This window comes from Pinus tabuliformis, chromosome 5_2, assembly GCF_031772625.1.
Source record: "Pinus tabuliformis cultivar Carrire ecotype Pingquan chromosome 5_2, CPIR1, whole genome shotgun sequence".
Classification (NCBI taxonomy): Eukaryota; Viridiplantae; Streptophyta; class Pinopsida; order Pinales; family Pinaceae; genus Pinus; species Pinus tabuliformis.
Window position 1 is genome coordinate 572,827,589 of NC_142306.1, and position 25,572 is coordinate 572,853,160.

Consider the following 25,572-nt stretch of genomic DNA (forward strand, 5'->3'; position numbering starts at 1 on the left):
TGAAAGAGAAGTGTTATATAAACAATATCCCATTGGGATGAGACAATGTGTATAAATTGTGATAAATTGCACTACAAGGAAACAAGTGAATTTTAAAAATTGGAATGAAAGATACCTTAGATGTTTATAGTATTAATTGATCATGCATCATTGTTTAATTTCATAACAAGATAAAATAATAATGCAATAGATAAATCACATATATCCAATATTCAACATATATATTTTTAGGTTTTACAAAGGTGTCCTAGCATAAGGGTCAAAGCCCAAAAAAGTAGTTCATGTTGGTTGGATTTATCAATATAGGGTTAGTCCTCTAATGTTACACCCTTTTATAATTTCAAACTAATCTTGGGCAAGTTTGCCTTCGGATTTCAAATAGAATAATTTGATGTCGATGATAAACAACAGAGAGAAAGAGAGAGTAGGAAAGATCTTAACTGAGAATCGTAACACATATCAAGGGTCAAATTGTCAATAATAAATATGTACTTCAAAAAATTTTCACTATATCAACAAACTTACTAAGATTCTGCACCATTTTCTTTTAGAAGTTCAATCATAGCCTACTAGTTAGCACCCTCTACATTTGCAAATGGTTGCAAAAGATATTGTTTCACTTAAGTCCTAAAAAAACAATGAACATAGTGGATTCAATACCACTGATGTTCCAAAATTGAAAAACAAAAACAAATTAATAAATACTCCAAACAAGGTAAATATTTATAGCAACAAAATATTTGGAAGGAGAAAATTGCACTCCTTGCTCTTGATTTATAAAACAAGCTTTCAATTGGAAATAAGTTGTGATACCAAAGATGAGAACTATAGGAAGGCTCAAGTGGAACTGGCTAATGATAAAGAAGAGGCATTCAATTCCAATATGATAATTTGGAAGAATTTTATCTAGGAGTGGATGGATGTAGCCATCTAAACTCTCATCTCACCTCTCTCAAAGGATCTGTGATTGTGAATCAAGACCAAGAGGGAAGTTCTCTATGGAGGAAATGAGAATATTGATTAATGTGAAAAAATACATCCCTTCCTATTTTCATTTTATTAGTCTTGCGAAATTAATCTCATTCTGTGAGCCTTTGTTAAAAAAGTATGCTTTTGGCTACCTTGTAAAGCATATTCCAAGCAGATTGTGGTATCATATCAAATTCTTGGTGAATCTATTGTTTCACCTCTTCAGAAAAGTATATTGGAATTATCGACACAAAAAGAATGAACCCTCAAGAAAAGGAAATACAACAGGTTAGGGAAAAAAAGTTGAAGGAAGAGTTTATAATGAATAGTTGTGGCTTTGAGCTTAGGAATGATAATCAATCCCAAAATCCACAAAAGGATACAAACAGTGAAATTGTGGAATCCAAGAAAGAGCTATAGCTTATATTACGATACCACTGGAGGAGCTTTGCACACGTGTGTCAAACCTTTTCCAGCAGGTGGTTGGCTACCTAGAAATAGAACCAAGACATAAACTACATTTTTTCTCCAACAATCTTCTCATTAAGGCAATGGTTGGACAACAATAGGAGGAGTTGCATCTAGCACTAGTAGCTTTAAGACACTTGCACACATCAAACAACTGGAATATCTTTACTCTTCCTCAAGAAATTAACCTCCTCCTAATCTACAGTTCAACATACAAAAGTTGCAAATTGAAATCAATAAAATGGAAACTTTTTATAAATAAGATCCAAATTTCCACTATGACACTAAAATTATTTCTATTTATCAAGTCATGACTTAGTTTAAACTTGTAGATACACAACATCTCTTTGCATCATCTTCCATTTTTCCATCTCATCCTTGTTTTTATCAACAATGACAACAAGCAAGAAGCATTTTAGAATTACTGTATTAGAATTAAAAAAATGTTGTACACCGATATTTTGTGAGAAGGGAATAGAATAAAGAAAAATGAAGGGAAAATGACATGGTAGAATCTTTGGAGACTGGAGCCTACCATAACAAATTAAAGAGCTTAGTTCCTTACAGAGCAAAACTATGTAAATTATTTCCATTGAAAGAAATATTTCCAAAAGTATAGAAATTCTCACATTTTCACAGCCTCCAGTTTCAAATATGGACCAAGAGGTGAATACGAAATTATTGTATCGATGTCATCTATTCATAAACATGTGCTTTAGAGACCTAATGTACCATCTTGTCCAAATTTTCAGATACATCATATGGTTTCTTCTCTGCTAATGGTGTGGGATCAAGCCACCATTTTTGCTTGTCTGCAATTAATTTCATCAAGCTAGTTGTCCAACCAAATTCAAGAGCTTAGTGTAATGATTATGTTCATCCATAATGTAGCATTCAAAACAAGAGAAACATAGTTTATTAAAATATAAATATAAATATAAATATATGGACATGCTATCTAAGATTTCTTATTCTACCATTCTACTTATTCTACTATATGTCCAAGTATAAGAAATAATAACATGCAAGTACCTCTCTTTCTTCAATTAAATCATTCAATTGATTCTTAGCTTCTACACTTCCTATTCCTTCCCATCATAATCAAGTAAATAGTTTCAGAAATTTCTCATTGAAGTGCTTTGAAAAATGTTACATAAGTAGACAAACCTTTTCCTATGACTCTTCATTCTGACACCAAGTATTTTCTTCTATCTTTTATACTTGTTGATTATATAGTACAGATTAATAGGAAAGCATAGAAGCAGATGACATAAATATTAGAGAAAAATGATAATAATTTTTTTGACACCAAATCAATGAATCCTATGAGCTTAGAAGAGAACTCACAACATAATTATTTATATGCATTTTAACTCCTAGAAAATCCCTTATGACATCATGTGGCATACTCTCTGTTGCAGCCAACCTCGAATTGAGCATGAATATCTGAGAAGAAACACACAAACAAATTCAGAAACAAAGTAGGTAAAATATCTCCTCTCCACTTTCACCAGATTAAGATTCATCATATATATCTTGGAAGAAACATAAACATAATCAATATACAAAAAACAATGTAGGTTAATTTTTTACACCTAAAAATAAAAAAAAATTGCTTGTTAATTCTTCACTACATCAATCAAATAGAGATGCTAGACTTTTAAGCCTTGCATGAAATCATTAGTAAGGCATGAAGGTAATATGAGTTAAAGGTAATTATAGTTTTTTGGTATTTTTTCTCAGGTTTTTGTCTACTTGTTTGAAGATTCTAGCAGTGCCATTTCCCATGTTGCTCAACTCATATTCATCATCCTTGGCCACCTTCACTTCTTGATCCCACCAAATTTACAAACAAATGAGAAACCAAATATACCAAAATCCATAAGAATGGATGAAGCAACTTGCTTCTCAGACAGGAAGAGTCAACAAAAATATGAATCTACCAAAAGTGTCAAAATATGCAGAACATACATCCAACTCCTTTGTAAAGTTATCCAAGACTTTGCACCATGGATATTTGGGTGTTGCTTTTTTAAGCTCCTCAACATCATCACCCAACTTGTCTCTTTCAGCACCTAATTGCTGGATTTTTTCTAAAGTCAATGTTCCTATTGCCATGGATAGAATATACTCATAATATCCAGTACAAACACCCTTTGTTGCCTCAATGTTGTTTGTGGGAGACTCTTCATCATCTGTTATCTCCCTAGAAATAGATTCCTCAATAGGTTTCCCCTTCTTATGGAATGGAGTGAAACCTTTGTTCCTCAATTCAAGCAAAAAATCTACACATTTTCAGTTGTTCACTATGATTTGTCCATTTACAACTTCCAGTATGAATCTCAATTTATTGCCCAATTTCAACAAATCAATTTGAAGGTTATCTAATTGGACTTTTTGAATTGACAATTTCAATTCAATGTTAGGGGTGTTGATCCAAAAAAAATGTTATTCATTATATGAAACAAAAACACAATTTGTTTGGCTTTCAAATTTTCAACCCATGGTAACTTTTGAAGAGGCATTGCTAAAACAACTCCTTGGACACAAAGTACACTAAGAATTCAATATAAATCGATAGAAACGATATCAAGGGTCACGAAAACAAAATCCAACGGGTAAAATACAACAAAGAGAGAAGGCACAGAAATGGTAGAAAACAAATGTGTTGGTAATGGTGAGCTGAAAAGGAGGACCTGGGGCAAAAGAGGAAAATAAATAAAATAGCTACCTTTCTCTTTTCATAGAATTATAGTAAAATATGATATAATTCATTAAGAACTACAATTTTATGAGGTAATCCAATCTAGAATTGTTCTTTAACTTGTACATTTAAAGACAAGAATTGAAACCCACCAGAAAACCAAATAACGATGAGTTTCAAGAATGTGCCTTGCTCATGGGTCTCGTATTTATGAATGATTTACTTTAAGTAAAAAGGATGCATGTTACTTGTACTAACTGTAGTAGTTAGTTTGAATTTATTTAAAAGACCTCCTTTGAAGTTCAATCTTCGTATTCTCTTCAGACAGTGACACCTCAAAAATGGACCTTGGTATCAATATTGTATTCCTTCTAGTCTTGGAAGAAAACTATTATCATTATAAAATAATTTAACAATATTTAAAACTTCTTAGGCATAACCTATTTAGATGAATGATAACAACCTATCCTTATGAAAGGATCTATAATCTTATATTCCCAATCATCAATGCTTCAAACATTTCCTTGTAATCCTAAGTCCACTTATGAACATGCAAATCTATAATTCTCAATGTGGTCTCACTAATTTCCTCTATGATTCCACTAATCATGCAAGTCACACAATTATCCTTTAAAACTACTTGTTCACTTGAACACACCCAAGATTAAAGGTGAAAACACAAGTTGAATTAATTTTGTAAAATATTCCACAAATATCTTTATTGAATAATGGACAAAATATTACCTTAAAACCCTTATACCAAGGAGTCATTGGCTTCAAGGGTTCATCATTAAGCATGCACCTTATATTTGCAAAAATATCCCTTGGGTTGTAGTTAGGCACAAAGGAACTCCAACTAGTTCTAGTTCCTTCACCTCTATTCACAAGGACCATTGGAATAATTGGCAAATACCCAAGCCATAGACATAATACCAATAAAAACACGTGCTTGCAGTAAGACATATATATAACACAAATCTTGATGTACAAGTCTCCACCGAGTTATACAAAATTCCTAAATCCCACAATTCGTCATCCTTCTGTACCTTCATATCAATTTATGAAAAATTTATGAATACAACAATTTATCATCCTTCTATATCAAACTACTTACCACATTGGTTAAATTTTTGGTCCATCTTCATTCAAGTAGTCCAAGAGTACATCATCCTCTTTTGTGAACAAGAAGCATGTTATTGGTGACAGGAATGTGAAAACATATCACGTGTTTGCATGATATTTTCCACCCTATCATAAATGACCCACCATAGGCAAGAGGTTTCATTTAGATGTCAGTATAAATATCAGTGGTAAAGATCATTAAGATTTCGAAAGAAAATAAAGAGAAACTTCATGTGCAACCTTTGTTGTTGCCACTGCTACTTTTGTTACTGCAACATGTACAAATGCTACAGTGATAGAGGATGCAAGCCTTACTCGACAGTCAAGACTCACTCTAGAGTCTCTTTGAGAAACTATATGGCTCCAAATCAACTAACTGTGCTTGACTACAATTGCTGGGAAAGAAGCAACCTCTTAAGAATACAATCTAGCCTGCTCTATACAACTTTTTGTTTCTTCAGTAAAAATGACTATGTGCTCTTCCCCTCTTCTTCATATGATTTGATAATAAGAAGGAGAATTTACAAATGGCATACTTGAACCTATGGTCAAGAAATAATTTGAAATTTCATCATCATGACTATCCCGAACAATGACCATTGACCCCAAAAACACTACTACCTTACACATACGCAAAGGTGTAGAACCACCAGAGGCAGGCATTGCCAACCTTCTAGAAGTCAACTCGATAGTTTCAAAAATCCCTTCTAATATACTTATGTTCCTCTTCTTTTTGTGTCTCTGCTCAATGCTCAATTGCCCTTCAATTTTCATGCCACCATTTTGGTCATCCATATTATCATTAGTGCCAACCCAACAAATAGTAGTTCCAGTCATAGAAGAAGAAACAAAAGAAGTCAGAGGTCCGGTCATTTTATAAGGCACAAAAAGTGCTAATAAAATCCCATCATTAAGGGTTCCATGAATAGGTTTGGGCAATAAAAAGGGACAAAATGACAATTTAGACTTAGATTTTACTTGAGGAGCTACCCAGGGTAATGATGGAATCCAATAAGTTTAATAAATTTTTCTTCTCATTATACACATTTCAGGCTGTGGGGTTAGAGAAATACACCTTGATGGAGTGATTTTAAGAGAGTGTAAAGGTTCTTTGCAACATTGGTTGGTTTAACTCCCTCATGAATGGGAGTTGAGATACTCCATATAGGAGATGGTGACCTAAATTGAGATGGTAAACTCAAGATGGTTGATGGACTATCCATATACCCAACCCTGTCTATATTAGGAGAGTTTTCCAATCTACTAACTGAACAATGATCTTTTGCAACTGCCATGTGAATTAATGTCATGCCCATAACTCCTAAATTAGAGAAAATCATGGCATGGCTGACAGTACTCATACCACCTCCAAACATAGTGCTAGCTAAAACTAATGACATAATCAACAACAAAGTTTTGGGAGTGTGGACCTCAAATTTGTAAAATATTCTACAAATATCTTTATTGAATAATGGACAAAATATTACCTTAAAACCTTTGTACCAAGGATTCATTAGCTTCAAGGGTTAATCACTAAGCATGCACCTTATATTTGCAGCAATATCCCTTGGGTTGTAGTTAGGTGCAAAGGAACTCCAACCAGTTCCAGTTCCTTCACTTATATTCCCAAGGACCATTGGAATAATTGACACATACTTGAGCCATAGACATAATACCAATGAAAACCCATGCTTGCAGTAATACATATATATAACACAAAACATGATGTACAAGACTCCCCAAAGTTATACAAAATTCCTAAATCCCACAATTCATCATCCTTCTATACCTTCCTATCAATTTATGCAGAATTTATGAATACAAAAATTTATCATCATTTTGTATCAAACTACTTACCATGTTGGTTCAATTTTTGGTCCATCTTCATTCAAGTAATCCAAGAGTACATCATCCTCTTTCATGAACAAGAAACTTGTTATTGGTGATAGGCATGTGAAAACATATCAAGCGTTTGCATGATATTTTCCACTCTATAATAAATGACCCACCATAGGTAAGAGGTTTCATTTAGATGTCAATATAAATAACAATGGTACAAATCATTAAGATTTCAAAAGCAACAAAAGAGAAACTTCATGTGCAACCTTTGTTGATGTTTCTACTACTTTTGTTACTGCAACAGGTATAAATGTTGCAGTGACATAGGATGCAAGCCTTTCTCCATAGTTAGGATTCACTCTAAAGTCTCTTTGAGAAACTATATGTCTCCAAATCAACTGACTTTTCTTGACTCCAGTTGATGGGAAAGAAGCAACCTCTTCAAAATAAAATCTAGCCTGATCTATACAACTTTTTGTTTCTTTAGTAAAAATGACTATGTGCTCTGCCCCTCTTCTTCATATGATTTGATAATAAGGAGAATGTACAAATAACATACTTGAACCTACGGTCAAGAAATAATTTGAAATTTCATCATCATGACTATCTCGAACACTAAACATTGACCCCTGAAACACTACCACCTGAGATGTAGGCAAAGGTGTAGAACCACTAGAGGCAGGCATTGTCATCCTTCTAGAAGTCAACCTGATAGTTTCAACACTCCCTTGCAATGTACTTCTCTTCCTGTTCTTTTTGTGTCTCTACTCAATGCTCAACTCTCCTTCAATTCTCATGTCACTATTTTGGGCATCCATATTATCATTAGTAACAACTCAAGAAATAGTAGTTCCTGTCATAGAATAAGAAACAAAAGAAGTCAGAGGTCTGGTCATTTTATAAGGCACAAAAAGTGCTAACAAACTCCCATCATTAAGGGTTCCATGAATAGGTTTGGGCACAACAAAGGGACAAAATGACAATTTAGACTTAGATTTTCCTTGAGGAGTTACCTAGGTTAATAATGGACTACAAAAAGTTTAATAAGTTTTTCTTCCCATTACGGACATTTCAGGCTGTGGGGTTAGAGAAATATGCCTTGATGGAGTGATTTTAGGAGAGTGTAAATGTTCCTTGCAACATTGGTTAGCTGAACTCCCTTCAGAATGGGAGTTGACATATTCCATCTAGGAGATGGTGACATAAATGGAGATGATAAACTCAAAATGGCTAATGGATTGTCCATATACCTAACCCTGTTCATATTAGGAGACTCCCAGAGTACAAAATTCTAATGTACAAGACTCCCAGAGTTATACAAAATTCCTAAATCCCACAATTCATCATCCTTTTGTACCTTCCTATAAATTTATGTACAATTTATGAATACAACAATTTAAAATTCTTCTATATCAAACTACTTACCACGTTGGTTCAATTTTTGGTCCATGTTCATTCAAGTAGTCCAAGAGTACATCATCCTCTTTTGTCAATAAGAAGCATGTTATTAGTGATAGGCATGTGAATACATATCGCACATTTTCATGATATTTTCCACCCTATCATAAATGACCCACCATAGGCAAGAGGTTTCATTTAGATGTCAACATAAATATTAGTGGTGATCATTAAGATTTCAAAAGCAACTAAAGAGAAGCTTCATGTGCAGCCTTTGTTTCTGTTGCTTCTACTTTTGTTACTGCAGCAGGTACAAATGCTACAGCGATAGAGGATGCAAGCCTTGCTCCACAATCAAGATTCACTCTAGAGTCTCTTTGACAAACTATATGGCTCCAAATCAACTAACTGTGTTTGACTATAGTTGCTGGGAAAGAAGAAAATCCTCTTCAGAATAAAATCTAGCCTGCTCTTTACAGCCTTTTGTTTCTTCAGTAAAAATGATTATGTGCTTTTCCCCTCTTATTCATATGATTTGATAATACAGAGAATGTACAAATGACATACTTGAACCTATGGTCAAGAAATAATTTGAAATTTCATCATCATGACTATTCGGAACAACAACCATTGACCCCTGAAACACTACCACTTGAGACATAGGCAAAGGTGTAGAACCACTAGAGACAGACATTCTCAGCCATCTAGAAGTCAACCTGATAGTTTCAACAATCCCTTATAATATACTTCTCTTCCTCTTCTTTTTGTTTCTCTGCTCAATTCTCAACTGTCCTTCAATTATCATGCCACCATTTTGGGTATCCATCTTATCATTAGTGACAACCCAAGAAAAAGTAGTTCTAGGCATAGAAGATGAAACAAAAGAAGTCAGAGGTCTTGTCATTTTATAAGGCACAAAAAATTCTAACAAACTCCCATCATTGAGGGTTCCATGAATAGGTTTGGGCACAACAAAGGGACATAATGATAATTTAGACTTAGATTTTGCTTGAGGAGTTACATAGGGTAATGATGGGCTACAGGAAGCTTAATAATTTTTTCCTCCCATTACACACATTTTATGCTATGGGCTTAGAGAAATATGCCTTGATGGAGTGATTTTAGGAGAGTGTAAAGGTTCCTTGCAAGATTGGTTAGTTGAAATCTCTTGAGAATGGGAGTTGACATACTCCATATAGGAGATGGTGACCTAAATGGAGATGGTAAACTCAAAATGGTTGATGGATTGTCCATATACCCAACCCTGTCCATATTAGGAGAGATTTCCAATCTACTAACTTAATAATGACATTTTGCAGCTACCATGTGAATTGACCTCATGCCCATAACTCCTAAATTAGAGAAAATCGTGGCATGGCTGACAGTCCTCACACCACCTCCAAACATGGTTCTAGTTAAAACTAATGACATAATCAATAGTGATTTTTTTGGAGTGTGCACCTCAAATTTGTAAAATATTATACACGTACCTTTATTGAATAATGGAAAAAATATTACCTTAAAACCCTTGTAACAAGGATTCATTGGCTTCAAGGGTTCATCATTAAGCATGCACCATATATTTGTAGCAATATCTCTTGGGTTGTAGTTAGGCATAAAGGAACTCCAACCAGTTCCAATTCCTTCACTTCTATTCACAAGGACCATTGGAATAATTGGCACATACCTAAGCCACAGGAAGAATACCAATGAAAACCCATGCTTTCAGTAAGACATATATATAACACAAATCCTGATTTGCAAGACTCCATAGAGTTATACAAAATTCCTAAATCCCACAATTCATCATCCTTTTGTACCTTCCTATCAATTTATGCAGAATTTATGAATAAAACGATTTATCATGCTTCTATATCAAACTACTTACCACGTTGGTTCAATTTTTGGTCCATCTTCATTCAAGTAGTTCAATTTGTGAGCAAGAAGCATGTTATTGGTGACAGGCATGTGAAAACATATCGAGCGTTTACATGATATTTTACACCCTATCATAAATGACCCACCATAGTTAAGAGGTTTCATTTAGATGTTAGTATAGATAGCAGTTGTAAAGATCATTAATATTTCAAAAGAAAATAAAGAGAAACTTCATGTGAAACCTTTGTTTTTGTTGTTGCTACTTTTTTAACTGCAACAGGTACAAATTCTGTAGTGACAGAGGATGCAAGCCTTGCTCCACAGTCAAGACTCACTCTAGAGCCTCTTTGAGAAACTGTATGGCTCAAAATCAACTGATTGTACTTGACTGCAGTTACTGGGAAAGAAGCAGCCTCTTTAGAATACAAACTAGCCTACTCTATACAACTCTTTGTTTCTTCAGTAAAAATGACTATGTGCTCTGCCCCTCATCTTCATATTATTTGATAATAAGGAGAATGTACAAATGGCATGTACTTGAACCTATGGTCAAGAAATAATTTAAAATTTCATCATCATGACTATCTCAAACAACAACCATTGACCCCTAAAACACTACCGCTTCAGACGCAGGAAAAGGTGTAGAACCACCAAAGGCAGGCATTATCATCCTTCTAGAAGTCAACCCGATAGTTTCAACAATCCCTTCTAATATACCTTTATTCCTCTTCTTTTTTTGACACATAAAAATAGAGGAAGTATATAAATATTGAAAATTAAGTGCCATGGACTAGAAGTTTTGGTGACAGGTAAAAGAATTATATCAAAGAAAATCAAGAAACAATAATATTATGGAATATTTTATAATAGTTTCATGACTAAGATCAAGGATCACCAAACTCTGCACTACATGTTGAAGGGAGATATGCACCTCTCGTAATTAATATTGAGCATTTCAGGACAACCTAAATTCCCATGCCACTAAGAAAAGAAGAGGGTTTATCTTTTAATAGACAACTTTGTGCACTAGTTTTTTAGATTTTCTTCCACTGAGGCTCCTCCCCACATACGAAAATTCCAACAATTCCCATAATAGAATCTTAGTTTTTCACTGAGTCTTCAAATACACATCTAAGAACTTGATCTTTGCATATTAGGTGAACCCAGTCCCACACTAATAATATTTCCAAAGGAATCTAAAGCAACAGCAAACAATTGCCCTCCAGCTCCCAAAAGTATGTCACCAACATATCTGGTCAAAAAAACTTCAAAATCATGGCACTTTCTTGTAGCTCTAAGGCCTCGGACACTGATGCCAATAAATATTTTAGAAAATCACTTTGAGGCATGAAAGTAGTCATATCAAAGTAGATCCCAAAAGATACCTAATTGTTTTTTGAGTCCTTAAAACATAGTGAGGCCATCCCTACAACTTTACTGAACCCAATCTCACCATAGAAAAATTCCTATCGAAACTAAATACTTCAATTCTTGTTATAAATTAAGATAATTATTTGAAATAGTTATTTCATTTCTTTGATAAACCCTTCACTGAATCCTCAGCAAAATGTCCACAGAAACTTCAATACCATATCTTGAAGGTCCACTATAACCCCTAATTGCCATTGATTTGATGCAACAATCCCCAAAGTCTTCCTTATGAGAGGTAAATTTATGTCTCCTACAGATGCTTTCAGAAAATAAAGTTAGACCTCAATTACCAGCTTAGATTTAGCTTGTAATATGTCTCTTTGATACTCAAATAGATATTCAATGTTGACTACAACCTACAGACCCCATTTTGAAAGCTCATCCGCATATATATTAAGTTCCCCTATCAATGTGATGGAATGATATGCTAGAGAAACTATGTTCCATGAGCTTGACCTATTCGAGAATTGGCTACAATTTTAGGTTTGTCCTGTAGCTTCCTTTTATACATTTTTGTATCATCTCAGAATCCTCATAGGCCTCCAGCTTAGGGAACCCTTTGTTTGCTACCAATTTTAGTAGGAACTTCAATGCGAGCAGCTCAACATAATTGTTTTTTCCCATGCTTATACCTACTTTGAAGACCAAAAAATGTTTATTAATGATATAAAAACAACTTCTAGCATGACAAACAAAGACTTTGTATTGACTCAGTCAAAGAAGCTCAAGGACATTGGAAAAACTAGGCAAAAAGTGTCATCATTTTCACCACTTTTGCAATAGTCACCCTTTGATATTCTTCATAAATATGTGTGAAATGATCAGTTCCCTGAGCATTGTCATGGAAGAAAATGATCATGCCATATACCTTTGGCATTTTCCAAATAATGTTAATGTTCTTGCAATGATTCATAAATTTTTGTCAAAAATTACTGTTTTTATCCCCTTGATCTAGGTATATTTCCCGACTCTCTCTAGTCCTTGATCTCAGTCATGAAGCTATCCTTTACCAAGGAAGTCTCAAATGATATTCTTCCACTAGCTTGAGGCTAAGAATCTTGGAAAGAGGCATCCTAGTTAGACTGTAAAAAGAAATGGCTTGAAGATAAATCTATAAAAACATAGATCTCTTCATCTGATTGCACTTGGAGCCATTTGGCCGACAATGAAATCTAACATCTTCTAGGAGTAGTTTCCTCCATTCCATGGTCAACATAAAATAAAATACCTCTATGATGGAATTAAATATATCACAAATCCTCCCTCTCCATGGAATGGGACATCCTCACCATGAAGTTCTCAAATCCATTCCCATCATTGGTATTGCCAATAGAAACCATCATTAAAATGTGGAAGAATAAAACATATACCCAACATGTGTCTTGATAAAAACATGCAACAAAATGAAGGAAAAGGAATGAGAAGAGTATGAAAATAGAGCATTCAACACAAAGGGAAAAAAATACAAGCAAGAGTAGACATAGACCTTGCCTCTCATATATTCAACAATAATGATTATGGTATCCTTTAAAATCCCCTTCAAGCTCTTCATAAACCATAGCCATGAGTTGCAGGGCTATTAAGACCCTCCCTTAGGACCCATGAAAAAGACCCTACAAATGTGAACTTTTGTAAAAGGAATTTCACTAAGCATAAGAATGCTTCATGAGCATTTTTTTAATGGTGAGAGCACTCTCAGTGACCCAAGGAAACTTCTAGGCTCGCTTATGGATTGCTTTAAGTTCCTCGTGTTCATTCCAAAATAACTATAGAAGTTCACTTCTAAGAGTTCCTCTAATGGAGGCATGGAACACTTCTTCATACCCTAAAGAGTGCTCCCAAATAGGTTCGTCACAAGAGTGTTCTATCAAAACACTCAAAGAGGTAAAGAATCAACAATTGTGGGAACAATTCATTTAAGCAAAAATACAAAATTCAAACTAAGCAAATAGCATGAGGTAGCAACAAAAGAGAGTTACTCTCTATCATGATTCAAATATATGCATTCAAAATGAAGGAAGACCATAATGTAGAATAAGGTCAATGTATCTCAATTATTCTACCTTGGGCTCAGATAATCAAAATCAAGAAAAAATCTATATGAATAAGGTCAATGTATCTCAATTATTCTACCTTGGGCCCAGATAATCAAAATTAAGAAAAAATCTATATGACTAGAACCAAATGGTCACAAGGCTATCGAGACACATGCACAACAACCACCAATAGTAATCAATCTCAATGAATTGACAAAGCAACTCAATTGATTGACTATGAACTCTATACTGACTTTAACATCCTTTACTTTCAAATCTACAAATCATGCAAAGCCACAAGGCCTTCAAACTTTGCAAGATTCTTAAAGCAATCTTTTACAAAAAAGACTTAGGAGCGAAGCATTCCTAGGGACATTCTATACACATATATTTACATTTTATATATTATAATGCATACATTTTCAATTAAAATGGGCTTGTACAATAGGACCTGAATCATTGGTAAAGCAAGGGTGGTGATATTCCCCCCACCCCACCCACCCTAATTACCAAAAAAAAAAAGAACATGTTAGCCCCTTATAATCCACCATGGTTGTGCAAATGGAATGAATATTATGATAAATAGAGTTCCCAGCATTAGTGCCAACACCTTCAAAAAAATGTATAGAATGCCAAATTAGTTGTGGAGAATGTAGACTTTAATGCTAATAATAGGAAATACGATATTATTAAAAGCTTCAGAATGTGATTCATAGTAGACTAGAACATCAAGGATTTAGTATAAGTCTCAAGAATTTGTAACCAATGGTAAACTATTTAAAAGTTATAAAGTCAAAAGAAAGAATATGAAGTAGAATAGGAAATGAAATTGAACCAAATAACATTAGCCATCTAGCAATTACAAAAGTTATCAACCAGATTGGAAGGTGTGGAATATGAAATGTAATAGACCATCATCACCAAAGAGTTATAACAGGTATAGAATAATGTTTACAAGATACACAATGTGCCTAATTTATAAAATAGATACTGTAAACTGAAAAACTAAATAAAGTTGAAGTTTATGACAAGTAATGAAATAAAAAATAAAATAAAAACAAAAACAAATCTACTATCTATTCTTGATTTTTCTTGCCATGAGAAATTCTCAAAACCCTAATAAGCAATGAATGAAATGAGTTGATGACAATTGGAATAAGAAAAGACGATGGATTCAAGATTTTATAAGCTCTAAACCATCCTCTATGATGTTTGGGGCCTATTAGGGCCTTCATATAGTCCACAATATTTTTAGAAAAAAGTAAAATAATTAGTCATCTTTCAACCATATGGGGAGTGTTCCCATGAGTGCTAGGAACATTCTTGGGAGCACTTGGATGTGTAGCTGCCCAAGTCAATCACACACTCCTACAACACCATATCCATCACAAGAACAAGAGGGGCAAGTGAACTCCCATGTAATATAGGTTTCTACTAGGCCCTCCAACTCCCATGTAATATAGGTTTCTACTAGGCCCTCCACATTTTTCCCGTGACAAATTGTTCTTGGAGGCTCCAATGAAATTGAGCCTCAAAAGCCAACTTTCAAGATTTCTCCAAAGGGATTAAAGAACAACACATGATAAATATCCAATAATACTCCCATGAATAGATTATTGTATTACATCTGAATTGCTAGGGTTGGAATCTGGAATGATGTCCTAGAGGTTTTGAATATGGAAAAAAAACTTAAAAATCTATCTTTAGCATTTAGATATCTAAGTGGACAAAAAATCCAAATCACTGTAAGTAGCAAAAGTTTGGCTTACAACTATTTTGGATGGGGGAAATAGTGAACAATTTGATTGGACAAAAAGAAAGCAATTTGAGCTTTATATGTTTTTCAATCGACAAAAAGAAAGCATTCTGAGATTTATATGTTTTTCAAAATTCAAAACCATGTTCTTATTGTTTACTGCCTTGATTATTATTGCCATGACACAAATTCCATTAAACAAGAAGTTGTCCATGTGATTTATCTTTTTTTTTTTTTGTTGCAAATCCACTTGTTGAAGTTGCTTATGCATTGATGCATGTTGTAGTCACTGGGACATCTGAGTAGGAAGAGCCAAATCTACATGTTTTTCTTTTGCAATGTGGCATTTTGGAAAGAAGATACTAACATGGATTCCACAAATTTTATGGTACTGTGAATGTTGAAAAGTATCAAAGGAATGGATTCCTTGATCTGTGCCTTGATTCAAGGAATCGATTTGGAGATCTTCTTAGTCATGTATGAGTTCCAATGATCAGGACAAGTTCAAGAAGCAGTTTGACTAGTGCAAGTTTGTGGAGGATGAGTTATATGTCCTCTAGTGTGAGTTAAATTGGGAACTGAGTGAACAAGTGGAGTTAGCCTCCTAAATTTTAGGAGGATCTAGTTAAAGTGTGTTGACTTTTGTTAACTAGAAAAGTTCCAGTTCAACTCCTAATCTAGAAAACTCACTAACAATAGCCTAATTGAAAATCTTATAAGGAGATTGAAGGCACAAAATTAATAAATCAATTCTTGAGCACGAGTTTGTGAGCAAGAGAGCTTGTGGAGGAATGAGCCAAATGTTCCTTATGCGAATTATTGGGGAAGGCAATTTTCTCTTTGGAGTGCACTATTACAGGTAGGCTGCAAGCCTAAATTAGCTTGGTCAAGGGTAAAAAGGGCAAGATTCTACTCAGGGAAGACTGTAGTCTTTGTGTTAATCAACATATGGGTCCTATGGCTAGCTTAAGGGTCAAATCATGCCTAGATCAGCCTCTGGCTATGGACAAAATTTCTAGAAGAGTAGTCGATGTCCTGAAAGGAAGTTTGAAGATAAGTAGAGCAGTTGTAGCAGTTAGCAAATAAACCCTAACCAAGATACTGTCTACTGTTGAAGAAGTCTGAGCTCAATAGAGGCTACTTTTCCCATGCCATGACCATCATTGATCATTGGACAAGGCTCACACTTGTTTGTTGTTGACAGAATGCCAAAATTGCATTATTGTTTGGGTCATCTTCTTATCTAAGGGTAGTAATATTGTACTCTCTCTCTCTGAACATTTGATATTGATGATAAGAAGAATTGATCAATGGTTTTCCCCATCTTGGGGTTTTTCCCTGGCTTGTGCCAATTTTGTGTTCTCTTGTCTTGGATTGTCTTCTACGTATCTAGTTTATGTTCTTTCTTCAGTTACAGTTTGACATGAAAATGTAAATTGGGCTAATATGGATCATTGAAGTAATTGACCAAACCAAAGAACATGTTAACCTAAAATTAACATGGTATATTGGAGTTAGGTGAGGACAATCCCAAGCTAGAGTAAGAAAAATGCAATACCTAATCTACTATGCATTTCTCTCAGGATGAAGTATCTATGATTTTGATGGGAATTCTTTCAGTAACTTAAAGGTTGTGATCACTATAGTTTTCCAGAGGCACACTATTTGCAAAAGCAAAGGTATTTGTGGCACAACCTATGTGGAAATCTGAGCCCATCACCCCTGTGCATGAGAGCTAGAGCTACATGTTTTTCTGAGGTATATTCCTTGTCCAAGATGGATTTTGTACCACACATCAAAGATCTATGCTACCTCTACAACTTACAATGAAAGGTTTCTCGACCTTAGTTTCAATCACCTCAACAATGACTTGTGTATATCTAGAGCATCTGGTTCCATCCACTTATAATAGATTTTTTGATGATGATTTGAAGGTCTCTCGACCTTCCTCACAACAAGGTTTGATTTCATTTTCAACCCCCCATTTCAGAGCTATATCACTTGCATTTAAGGTCTAGTTGAGATATCATTTCAAAGATATCATGATGCTGATCCTATGGAGGAAAAGATATGTATGTCATCCCTATTTTTTGAAGATCTACTTAGGCGCTACATGTTGAATAGATCTTGGTGACTAGAATTCTAATAAAAAACTATAATTATTGTCAATAAGCATGGAAATGAAGAGAAATTGCTGATGAAACTTACCACAAATATAGAATAGATTGAGATAGAGTATTACTCCCATGATTTCCTCTTTTAGGAATGAAAAGTTCATCCTTTCTCATTGTTGTTCCATAACACTCAGCAAGAATGGGGTCCCATCTCTATCCAAGTAAATCCAAAGTTGAATACGGATGTTACAAGGTAAAAAGAAAGCATAACCAATCTATTTAGAATATAATCCATTGACAACATGGTGTAGTTACTTTTTGATAAAGGATTAGGTAAATATAACATTCCACCTAAAGCTGCAATTCAACCAATCTAATCCTGAAAAATAATGGTACTCTTCTCAATGCCTTATTACATCTGCACGCCGCACATGATCTATCTGGCATTCATTGCTGTTACTTAATATGGGTGGTAGTATAGTTGTGCTACCAGTGCAAGCTCGATTATCACTTTTTGCATTGTGCTACCTAATTTCGCTATGGTAAGAGTGTTTTCTGTAATTTTTCCCTAGGGGTAAGTATCTGTTCTTATAAGTCTACTTGCTGCGTATTGGTTCACTATGTTTTCAAGTGCAGATAGGGGTGCTCTTGGTTGGAATGGCAATTTTATCATAGGTTCCTAGTAGTCCTCTGAAATTTCCGTAGAGATTGTTTTGTTTAGAGGTGAGAATCTCCCTGCTCATCTTGTTATGACAAGGGCTTCTTCTTGCATCATAAGCTACCATAAAAATTTTGCCTGATTGAAGATCCAATAGACTAGATGCCTCTTCCATCTATGAAAAGAATTGAAACTATGGAATCCTCATCTGTGTAAAGAGAAGAAGTTGGGTAATCTTTGAGGAATGTATAAAAGAAGCTGGTGAGTTCGAGATCAACATTTTGAAAAAGATTGAATCCATGAGGTACTAAGAGTATTGCCTCTGATTATGTGTTGTTGCAATTTGGAGATTCTTGTCATATTTCATAGTAAATGTTTATGAGGAGAGATGAACCAAGAGGCTCTGAAAATGACTTGTCTCCTTGGTGGGCCCCAGTATTGCAGCAATATTGCTGCAACTCCTGGAACTCCCTTCTTTAATTTTATCAACCCGGTAGTTTGTAACAAACTTGGAAGCGATGGTGCTGTATGCACAAGTACTAGCTCTTGCCGAAGCTGTCACTTGGTTAGCTGGCACAAGTCTGCTAGGAGCTTAAGCCAACTTCTATGAGCTCTTAGAAGAAGCTTTTTAACTGATGAAAGAAAGCTAACTCAAAGGGTCTAATTTACTTGCGGAAAGAAACTGAAAGCCAAAAAGTAATGCAAACCCTAGCAAACCCTAATTCTACCAGCTAGTCCTACTGATGCAAAGGAGAGAATGAAAACTACTGGAAGAGATGCCATTACTTTATATGAAGGTAAAATACATGTGTCTAGACTACCTCTATCTGAAGGAAACATCTTTTTGTATTTTTGAATAAGTTATTAGAATTATCATGCATGTGCTTTTTAACTGGCTTTTGACTGTGCAGAGGTGGATTGGCGAGAGGAAATGCTTGCAGAAGGTTGGGAAGGTTAGGAGAGGTCCTAAGGGGTCCCTAGCACCCTTCCTGAGAGTTTCACAGTGATCGGATCTCAAGAAATCACTTTCGTGAGCTTCTACAGGAAGTCTGCAGGGGTTCTACAGGATGTTCTGGGATTTCTACAGGATGTTCTGTAATTTTTCTACAGGATGTTTAGAAATGGGGTTTTGAAGCATGGATGGAGGGAAAAAGGTGGAGGAATGAGTATGGAGGTGAAATAGGGGTGTAGGGGAGTTCAAGACTTGGAGGATGGAGTTGAGGAGTGGCGTAGATGGTGAGATTTGTTCAAGGAGGGATGAAACGATGTTGCACAAGAAGATGAGAATCATGACAAAGTAAGCGAATGAGGCAAATGTAAGGTAAGGGTTCTAAGTGAAGGGTGAAGTAGGTAGGTTGGATGGAGTATGGGCAGGTAAGGAAGGATAACAAGTACTCTGCAAGTGGTTTTTCAAACTGAACAAACAAACACTTATAAAACCTATGACTTAGTTACTTCACTCTAATCTGACCTAACAGCAAAAGGAAATGAACAGAAGTTTATTCGAAATGAAATATGTGAAATAACTATGCAACTAAGCAATCCTAAATCGAAGCATGCAATCAAAATTGATATCAAGTTCGACAACTAAGAATCCAACACTACTAATTGCATGGTGAAGCAAAAAGACAGTGTTTTTGTTGGCAGCAAAGTCACATTGGTCCCAGCTCATGATTCCACTGAGGGGGAGGTGAGATCCAAGGTGCTTGGTAGCCTTTTTCTAAAGATATTCCCTATGATTAACCGATCAAGTAAATCTAAACATGAAAAGCTATTTTAACCATAAAAAACAATATAAATAACAAAGCAAGATTTAAATCTAAATAGCAGATTTTATTCTAAGGATGCAACAAAGACACATAAAGATAAACAAAGGAGGTACTGGGAACTTGAGATGGGCCCAACCCCAAGAGCTACAACCTCCTAAGAGAGATTTAGAGCTGGTGCGAAGCTGGATTCATCTTTATTGAGCAAGAAAAGAAGAGTTACATCAAAACTGTCCACAAGGGGAAGCTTGAAAATGTGCTGAAATGCAAAGCTAATCTACTGACTAAAATCGAACTATAAGCTAGCTAACTTCTACCTACAAAGTGACTAACTACTGGCTAACCCAAATGAGGCCCTAAGCCTTCTTATTTATACAAATTGAGGACCCCAACAGTCCTCCTAAACTTTAGGGACTCGGCTGCCCAAAACTTGCAGTTAACAGTAGTCCTACTTGACTTGCTTGGCTGCCCTTCGATAATTGATTTGGTGGCCCTTGAACTCCAAGCTGATGGTGGAGAATTCGAGGTAAGGGCCCATAAATGAAGGGGACACCTTCCTACAAATCTTCTCTCTTGTTCTCCCACGAATTTGGCTGCCAAGTGCTCATTAAACCCCTTGATTTTGTCTCCAAATTGACCAAAAAGACTACACAAAGCACCCATTAGACTTGTTGGCATAATGACTAACCCAATTCACTCTATTAGCATAAATATAATAAAAAACATGCAATAAAATAATGAGAATGGTGGATTAAGTCGAATTAGGAGGTTGAATGAGCCCAAATAATTATCCATTTTTGGGGCTCATCATCACCCCCTACTGAAAGTGTTGCTCATCCTCTGAGCAACTAATCTATCTCCTCATCTTTGATGGCCCTGGTGGCCTCCCTATCATGCCAAGTTTCTGAAGTGATGTCCTCTTCTCGATCATGAAACCATGCTTTTCTCTTTGCTTCTTCCCACTGCCTGCTCCTTTTCCTAGAGAATTCTCAGCTTTGGTATGATTGTGCAAGTATATTCAATCAGATGGCGGCAATGGTGGTGAAAGGAGATGAAACCAGTGGAGGATGGAAGAAAAGAGTGGTTGCATGCCTCCTCAATAGACTTCAAGCTTCAAATCCCTCTCCATAATCGATTCTGGCCTACCCAAAGGCTCTACAGGATGTTTCTGGTGGAAATATAAAACTTCCTGTAGAAAGTCCTATAGCTTCCTGTAGAAGGTTGAACCATGACTAGATTGTGTCTGAACCCTGAAAAAATGAGTGTTTATGGAGGGGACGGATGTGAGGATGCCTGGGAACTTGGTAGGGACCATTTTGCTTCTGTTGGGAGGCCCCCTTTCCGCATGGTGTTCCTGCAACCTGCAACAATTTCCAGGGATTAAACTTGTTTTTTTTCTCTTTGTTTCTTCCTTCTTTTTCTTTCTTGCTTTTCCTCTTGCTTTTCCTGTGGTTTTTTCAATTCATTGATTTCATGTTGTACCATAGGCCTCAGGAATCAACCGAGTCACCACAATAATTTCAGGTTTGATGTCCAATCCTTGATGTTTTATTCTCAGCAACATTTCATTCTCCAATGCACGAACTTGATCAAGTATATACACAACCTATCCACCAGTATCTGGCATTCCTAAAACATTTTCTTGGCCAAAATAACCCTGAGGTGAAAGAATCACAACATTAAAGACCATAGGAATCCTTCCTAGAAATGTTTCTAAAGTTGATGGATCAGGGGCCTGCAGAGTCTTCAAGAGCAACTGAATCATATCCAAGACATGTTCTGCATTGTCTCCCCATCCTTTTTCCAATCCCATTTCTTGTAATTTGTATTCAAACTCTGTATGTGGTGTATTCTTGGGGAACTTTTTAAGATATTCCTCTACCTTTACCAAGACTGAGCGTAGCTTGGACAAACTTTGTATTCTCTCATTCAGCATTAGCTTCTGGCCTCTGTAGCTGTGTGCTCGAAGGAAATCCAGCAAGGGCTGCATGCTTTCTCTATCATGGAATAATCTTGAGGAAAAATGTTGATTGAGAAATTGAACTCCACTACCAATGGAAGATGGCCATGTTGGGCGAGGAAAAGATTCATTGAAGGGCTCAAGGTCTAGCTTCAATGCATATTTATCCTTGACACTTTCATCCACAAGGTGCTCCTTGAATTCCAAATATTCAGCCACAGAAAGCTGTTCAGCAGCAAGTTCATCAACATTGACACGGACATAATCCCACACACCAGGCCTTAGCATACTGCAAAATGTGGACCTTAACACATCTCCAAATAGCCCATATTTGAGCGTTTGAAGTTCATCATTCTCTCCTAGTACCTCTGTTAGTCCATCTAATAAATGATGAGGTTGCAAAATCTTCTTCCCTTGTGCTACATATCTCTCTTCAGGCTCCAAATTTGATGAAGAAAAACTCGGGCTTTTTTGCTCTAGACGGCTTTGCTATACTTTCCTGTAGGACGTCTTCCTGTAGAAACGCCTGTAGAGTGCCCCTGCGCCTCTGAGTGAGCCCGATACGTTAGAGAATTGTGAACCAGGCCACAAATCTCAATGGAGGATGATGGGTTAATCATTTTGCGGAAGCAAAAGATGCATACTTCAGTTGAAAATGTTGCAAGTGCAAGTTAACAGCAGTCTGTGAGTTTCAGCTGAGCGTTCGTTAATTACTACGTGATTTGTGGTGAGGTGGCAAAAACATGTGCTGGCCATGCAGATGGAAGTGCTGCCACAAATTATCATATTTCCTACCTGTGATCACTCCATCAATCATGCTAAAGTTTAACTGGTCATCACTACCTGTTTTCTGATTTCCTCCTGAGATGACTGAGCGCACGTGTCTTATTCACCCACCGAGTGCTGTTGAACTGGATGAGGGTGGCCAGTTAGTTGGCCACTAATTTTTGTAATCCCAACCATCTCATTGCTCATGCTGTTTCCGAATTACATTCATGCAATCAGAGGAATGCGTTTTAGTCACGTACCTGAAGTCAAATGGTTGCTGTGAGGTGCTTTTTGCTACTGCATGCATCTGTTTCGGTGGTTGCATGATGGATCCTTTGTGCTATAAGCTCTTTGCTATCTGATGTGTGGCTATTTTTCTTGTGCAGGTATCCTCTAGCCGGATCTAAGCTGCAGGAGTTCATTTCCACGTTCACATCTGCACCCTCAAGCTGCTGCTGCTGAATTTTCACAGGACCAAAACTTGTTTTCGCCATTGCTCCCGAAGGATAGATCAAATCAATATGAAACTTGCTGAGCATGTTCCTATCATCATGATGCACTTCCCATAGCAAAATTGAGATCAATGGATGCACAGATTTCGAGAAAAATGGAAAATGGATGAAGATTTCAGAGATCAATTTCTCGGAAACCGTGCATCGGAATCAGCTAAAACTGCTTGGGTAGGTTACTATCACCCATATGCATCTCCCCATGAAACGGGTTTTGAATGGATGCACAGATATGGAGAAAATGCAAAAATGGTTGAAGGTGATGGAGGCTGATTTCTTGGAAACCGTGCACCGGAATTGGCTGAAACTGCTCAGGCATGTTTCCATCACCCTTGTACAATTCCCCATAAAACGGTTTTTCAAATGGATGCATGGTTTTCAAGTTAGGGCAAAAACAAATTCTGTTCTATGTATTTTTTTCTTCAAAGCATTCTGCAAGTTTTTGCATGGTGAAAAAGAATGAGCTTGGGTTGTGATGCAGGCATGGAGATGATGGAGGAGGAGTTTGAAAATTGCAGGAGGACTTTTGAACCCTTGAGGAAGCTACCATGTTCGCCAAACTACTTTTTTTGCAATCCATTTTTAACTTCTTGTAATTTCTACAGGAAGTTCCTGTAGAAAACACAGTTTTCATAAAAGAAGCAAAATGAGGCGGAAAAAATGATGGAAAAGGGTGAGGAATGGAAAAATGGATGCTTGCAGGCATAACCAATAGATTCCAAGCTTTAGATTCCCTTCCAAAATCGAATCTGGCTCGCTTGAAGGTTCTACAGGATGTTTCCTGTAGAAATACAAAACTTCCTGTAGAAGGCACAAAAATTCCTTTGTCTTTGTTTTGAGTGATCCTCCTAACCTGCAATGTCCTTCTTGCAACCTGCAATTATCCAATGGAAATTAGGTTTATTTTTATTTTTCTTTTTCTCTTTTTTTTTTTGAAAAACAACTAGGGCGCCTCATGGAGGTTTTCACCCTAATTTCCTGCCCTGGGCGCCTCCAAGGGAGGTTTTCACCCAGAGATCTTATTCCCTTTTTATTTTCTCTTCTTTCCAACCCATTGACTGCCTCATGGAGGTTTTCAATCAGTGAGCCAATATAAGGCACCTCCGAGGAGGTTTTCACCTTAGATTTTTATTTTCTTCTTATTTTTCATTTTTTGTTTTGTTTTTTGTTTTACCCTACCCTACTTGAAAAAAAAAATCATTTTCAAGTGTACGAATACTTCCAATGGAGCCATGTGCACATCGAGATTAGAGACAAAATGATGTGGAGGCTTGAAATGCATGCTTTGACAACTATCCTGATTTTAGAGACCAAATGATCTGGCTTTGAAGGGATTAAACATAGCTGAGGAAGAGAGTACCGCTGCAACTTAGTGACCTTCTGAAACCATATCTCAATATAGCTTTGATATCCTTGGTCCTTTTGCTAATCTGGGTCATGTTTCCTGTCACCTTCTACCATGACTTTCTCATCTTCCTCTTTTTGCTGATCTTTCTCTTGAATACATGGAGGATTTGATGGTAACCATGAGGGAGCTTTCTTGATCTCTGCTTCTGATGTCTTCTCTTCATCAAGTGCAGCCCATGGTTCTTTGATCTCCTCTTTGGAATTTTCTTTTGCCTTTGGTCCTTCAATGTTGTCAATATAATCTCTGTTTTGCAACACTCTTCCTGAGCTTTGGTGAAGATCATTGAGCTCAGGAGGAGTCATTTGGACATGTTGTGTCCCAGCATTGCAATTGTGTTGAGCTACTCCAATGGACAGGTTTGGAAATGGTGGTATGGGTAGTTGAGTGGGGGTGTAGATTTGAGATGGATGTGGATGGGGTTGTGGTTGGGGAGGTGGTGGAGGCAAAGGAGCCAGATGAGAGTTGTACTGGGGCCTCCACCCCTGATGAGGTGCATTCCACTGAGGCTGTGGCTGAGCATAAGAGTGAAACGAATGAGAAACTGGTAGGGCATAATATGGATCTGTGAAGGAACAAGGAGGAGGTGTGAACCAGAAAGGATGAGTAGGGGGACCCCAAGAAGGCATGAAAGTGGCTTGATAGGGGTCGTAATAGGTCTCGGGTGTCCCTTGCAGTTCCTGCTGGTAAGATCTAGGTCCATGCGGCCTCCTTTGGTTCATATAATAGAGTGATTCAGTGGCTCCTTTGGCTCTCTGATATGCAGCTTTGATTTTGGGTAAGGAAGGGCA